Source organism: Triticum urartu, chromosome 7 (assembly GCF_003073215.2).
Source record: "Triticum urartu cultivar G1812 chromosome 7, Tu2.1, whole genome shotgun sequence".
NCBI classification, from domain to species: domain Eukaryota; kingdom Viridiplantae; phylum Streptophyta; class Magnoliopsida; order Poales; family Poaceae; genus Triticum; species Triticum urartu.
The window spans coordinates 379,617,987-379,624,044 of NC_053028.1; positions in this window are offsets into that span (position 1 = coordinate 379,617,987).

Here is a 6,058-nt window from a genome sequence, read left to right on the forward strand (position 1 = left end):
AACAAAGCTTTTACTAAACCTATTGTTGATGCTATGAGGCAATCTTTTGAAGAAAAGCTTGCATTGGAAGTTTCCATCCCTAGAAAACTTTATGATGAGTGGGAACCTACTATTATGATTAAAACTAAAGATTATGAGTGCTATGCTTTGTGTGATTTGGGTGCTAGTGTTTCTACAATTCCTAAAAATTTATGTGATGTGTTAGGTTTCCGTGAATTTGATGATTGTTCCTTAAATTTGCATCTTGTGGATTCCACTATTAATGAACCTATGGGAAGAACTAATGATGTTCTTATTGTTGCTAATAGGAATTATGTGCCCATAGATTTCATTGTTCTTGATATAGATTGCAATCCGACATGTCCTATTATTCTTAGTAGACCTTTCCTTAGAATGATTGGTGCAATGATTGATATGAAAGAAGGAAACATTAGATTTCAATTTCCATTAAGGAAAGGCATGGAACACTTCCCCAAAAAGAAAACTAAATTGCCTTATGAATCTATTACGAGAGACACTCATGGATTGCATGCCAAAGATGAGAACACTTAGATCTATTCGTGTTTTTATGCCTAGCTAGGGCCGTTAAACAATAGCTCTTGTTGGGAGGCAACCCAATTTTATTTTTGTTCTTTCTTTTTAGGTCCTTTTTTGCAATAAAGTTTTCCCTAGCCTCTGGTTAGATGTGGTTTTGTGTTTTAGTTAGTGTTTGTGCCAAGTAAGAACTTTGGGATAGCTTACGGTGATATTTTATTTGATCCTGCTGAAAAACAGAAACTTTTGCATCCAGGAGATTAGTTTTCATTTTTAACAGAAGAGAGATAAAATACGGATTATTTTTGCAGATGATTAATAAACAAATTTTCAAGGACTTCCTAGTTTATCTGGATTTTTGGAGGTACAGAAGTAGTCAAAATCTCCAGATTGCTACATACTATTATGTTTTTAACATATTCTGTTTTTCATGTGTTGTTTGCTTATTTTGATGCATCTATGTCTAGTATCAGGGGGTATGAACCATGGAAAAGTTGGAATATAGTATATAAATAATGAGTTCACAACAGTACCAAAAGTGGTGATTTATTTTCTTATACTAACGGAGCTTATGAGATCTTTTGTTGAAATTTTGTGTTGTGAAGTTTTCAAGTTTTGGGTAAGGATTTGATGGACTATGGAATAAGGAGTGGCAAGAGCTTAAGCTTGGGGATGGCCAAGGCACCCTAAGGTAATATTCAAGGATGTCAAAAAGCCTAAGCTTGGGGATGCCCCGGGAAGGCATCCCCTCTTTTATCTTCGTCTACCGGTAATTTTACTTGAGGCTATATTTTTATTCACCACATGATATGTGTTTGGAGCGTCTTGTATGATTTGAGTCTTTGCTTTTTAGTTTGCCACAATCATCCTTGCTATACACACCTTTTGGGAGATACACGCATGAATCGTGATTTATTAGAATACTCTATGTGCTTCACTTATATCTTTTGAGCTAGGCAATTTTGCTCTAGTGCTTCACTTATATCTTTTTAGAGCACGGCGGTGGTTTTATTTTGTAGAAATTTATGAACTCTCGTACTTCAGTTATATTATTTTGAGAGTCTTTAGAACAGCATGGTAATTTGCTTTGGTTATAAAATTAGTCCTAATATGGTAGGCATCCAAGAGGGATATAATAAAAACTTTCATATAAAGTGCATTGAATACTGTGAGAAGTTTGATTCCTCATCATTGTTTTTTAGATATGAAGATGGCCATATTAGAGTCATGCTAGTAAGTAGTAGTGAATTTGAGAAATACTTGTGAGGTTTGTGAGTCCCGTAGCATGCATGTATGGTCAACCGTTATGTAACGAAGTTGGAGCATGAGATGTTTTTTGATTGTCTTCCTTATGAGTGGCGGTCGGGGACAAGCGATGGTCTTTTCCTACCAATCTACCCTCCTAGGAGTGTGCGTACTACTTTGTTTTGATGATTAATAGATATTTGCAATAAGTATGAGAGTTCTTTATGACTAATGTTGAGTCCATGGATTATACGCACTCTCACCTTTCTGCCATTCCTAGCCTCTTTAGTACCGCGCAACTTCTGCCGATACCATAGACCCACCACATATCCTTCCTCGAAACAGCCACCATGCCTACCTATTATGGCATTTCCATAGCCATTCCGAGATATATTGCCATGCAACTTTCCACCGTTCTGTTTATTATGGCACATTCCATCATTGTCATATTGCTTTGCATGATCATGTAGTTGACATCGTATTTGTGGCAAAGCCACTATTCATCATTTTTTATACATGTCACTCTTGATTCATTGCACATCCCGGTACACCGCCAAAGGCATTCACATAGAGTCATATTTTTGTTCTAGTATCGAGTTGTAATTCTTGAGTTGTAAGTAAATATAAGTCGGATGATTTTCATTATTAGAGCATTGTCCCATGTGAGGAAATAAAAAAAGGAGAGAAAGACCAAATAAAAAAAGAAGGTCCAAAAAAGAGAAAGAAAAAATGAGAGAAAAAAAGAGAGAAGAGAATGTTACTATCCTTTTTGCCACACTTGTGCTTCAAAGTAGCAGCATGATCTTCATGATAGAGAGTCTCCTATGTTATCACTTTCATATACTAGTGGGAATTTTTCCTTATAAAACTTGGCTTGTATATTCCAACGATGGGCATCCTCAAATGCCCCAAGTCTTCATGAGCAAGCAAGTTGGATGCACACCCACTTAGTTTTCTTTTTGAGCTTTCATGAACTTATAGCTCTAGTGCATCCGTTGCATGGCAATCCCTACTCACTCACATTGATATCTATTAATGGGAATCTCCATAGCCCGTTGATACACCTAGTTGATGTGAGACTGTCTCCTTCTTTTTTTTCTTCTCCACAACCACTGTCTATTCCACCTATAGTGCTATGTCCATGGCTCACGCTCATGTATTACGTGAAAGTTGAAAAGGTTTGATAACATCAAAAGTATGAAACAATTGCTTGGCTTGTCATCGGGTTTGTGCATGATTTGAAAATTTGTGTGATGAAGATGGAGCATAGCCAGACTATATGATTTTGTAGGGATAAGCTTTCTTTGGCAATGTTATTTTGAGAAGACATAATTATTTTGTTAGTCTACTCGAAGTATTATTTTTTATGTCAATATTAAACTTTTGCTTTGAGTCTTACGGATCTGAACATTCATGCCACAATAAACAGAATTACATTGATAAATATGTTAGGTAGCATTCCACATCAAAATTGCTATTTTTATCATTTACCTACTTGAGGACGAGCAGGAATTGAGCTTGGGGATGGTTGATACGTCTCCAATGTATCTATAATTTTTGATTGTTCCATGCTATTGTATTATCTGTTTTGGATGTTTTATATGCATTAATATGCTATTTTATATAGTTTTTGGGACTAACCTATTAACATAGAGCCCAATGCTAGTTTCTGTTTTTTATGAGACTACTTTTCTACCACTGCAACCTTATGTCCCCGTGAGATCCCATATTGGGGCCTTTTTCGGCATTCTGCCGGAGGGGTATTCGATCACGGAGGGCTTGTACATCAACACCATTGCTTTTCCGATGAAGCGTGAGTCATTTACCACAGACCTACGGGTCCATAGCTAGTAGCTAGAGGCTTGTTCTCTCTATTTGATTCTCAATAGCTTGTTCTCCTCGATGTTCTTGGAGATCTATTCGATGTAATACTCTTTTGAAGTGTGTTTGCCGAGATCCGATGAATTGTGGATTTATGATCGGCTTATCTATGATTATTATTTGAATCTCCTCTGAATTCTTTTATGCATGATTTGATATCTTTGCAAGTCTCTTCGAACTATCGATTTGGTTTGACCAACTAGATTGGTTTTTCTTGCAATGGGAGAAGTGCTTAGCTTTGGCTTCAATCTTGTGGTGTCCTTTCCCAGTGACAATAGTGGCAGGAAGGCATGTATTGTATTGTTGCTATCGAGGATAAAAAAGATGGGGTTTTCATCACATTATCTGGGTTAATTCCTCTACATCAGGTCATCTTTCTTAAGGCATTACTCCATTCTTTATGAACTTAATACTCTAGATGCATGTCAGATAGCGGTCGATGTGTGGAGTAATAGTAGTAGATGCAGAATTGTTTCGGTCTACTTGGCATGGACGTGATGCCTATATTCATGATCATTGCCTTAGATATCGTCATAACTTTGCGCTTTTCTATCAATTGCTCGGCAGTAATTTGTTCACCCACCGTAATATCTTCTATCATGAGAGAAGCCTCTAGTGAAACCTATGGCCCCCGGGTCTATTTTCCATCATATAAGTTTCCAATCTACTATTCTAGTTTCCTATTTACTTTCTTTTGCAATCTTTTACTTTCCGTTCCATAAACCAAAAATACCAAAAATATTACTTTACCGTTTATCCATCTATATCGGATCTCACTTTGCAAATAACCGTGAAGGGATTGACAACCCCTTTGTCGCGTTGGTTGCAAGTTGGTGTTTGTTTGTACATGTATTCGGTGGCTTATCGCGTTGTCTCCTACTGGATTGGTACCTTGGTTCTCAAAACTGAGGGAAATACTTATGCTACTTTGCTGCATCACCCTTTCCTCTTCAAGGGAAAAACCAACGCAAGCTCAAGAGGTAGCACTCTATCACACATAATCCTCCTTATATCTTCCTCAAAACAGCCACCATACCTACCTATTATGGCATTTCCATAGCGATTCTGAGATATATTGCCATGCAACTTCCACCGTTCCATTTTTATGACACGCACCATCATTGTCATATTGCTTTGCATGATCATATAAAGAACATGCGGTGCCCTGATGTTTGATTTTGGTAATTCATGACAATCTCTATGTACTAATGGTTGTCTTGAGTTATATTTGAAGGATTTGTCCATGGGAATTTCTTGAAGTCCATTTGTTGGTTTCAAGGAGTTTATATGTTGACCAATGTGCTATTCAAGGAATTATCCAAAGAGTGGTCATGTAGAAGACACGATACAAGGTTGATCAAGACTGAGTTAAGAGTGAATCAAGTTGATCAACTCACAAAGCTTCCAAGATGTACCGAGAGGGATCAAATGATCCCATGGTATGGTAAGCATTGTCCATTACGCTTTGTTTACTAATCCATGATCTACATGTGAGTTCTATGTGGGGTTAGGTTTTTTCCATGGGTTTGCATCAAGAGGAAGATCTCATACAACCCATGGAGGATGACATCAAGTGGTGATCGTCATCAAGATTGCGGTGTTCAAGTTCAAGTGGAGCATCACAAAGAGATCATCCTTGAAGCTTGCCGTCCATTGTGGTGTCAATGGACTTGTGAATATGTTCCAAAGAGTGGCTCACCCATAGTGGAGTATGGGGGAGCAATCAACTAGTATTCATCAAGCAAATGCAATCAAGAAAGGTGGTCCAACTTGAGGGTGTCAAGATCATCATCATCTAGCTCAAGTGGACTATGTGCAAGGCAAATGTTTGCCCTTGATAGGTTTTCTATTTTACCGGTCTCATGGTGGTAGTTCGGAGACCGGGTTATAGGATCGATTGTCGTACTATCAAGGGGGGCTCTCAATGTGTAGCTTGATCGTATCAGTCGTAGAGAGCTCTAACCATTGCATCATCTTTATTGATTCGTGTTTGGTTCTTCTGCTTGTGAGATTTGGAGCTTATGGCCATTTTCATGACAAGCTCGAGTTCGTCAAAAAACAGAGTTCACATGCATCTTCTATGATGTTTTCGATGTTGGAGTTTTTGCCGGCTCTCTTTGTGAGTCTTAGAGCTTATGGTCATCTTCATGACAAGCCCGAGTTCATCAAAAATGGAGTTCACATGCATCTTCTATGATGTTTTCGATGTTGGAGGTTATGCCGGTTCTTCTCTATTGGATGTTTCATTCCTCTATATCTTATGCTGCTCGTCGTCATCTATCCAACAAGCTTGAGTTTGCTCAATTCAGAGGTCATTTGCAGAAGTTGTGGCAGTTCTGGTTTTCCTGGAGCATTTGTTTTGCTTGGAAGTGACATTAGGAGGCGCCATCAGTAGTAC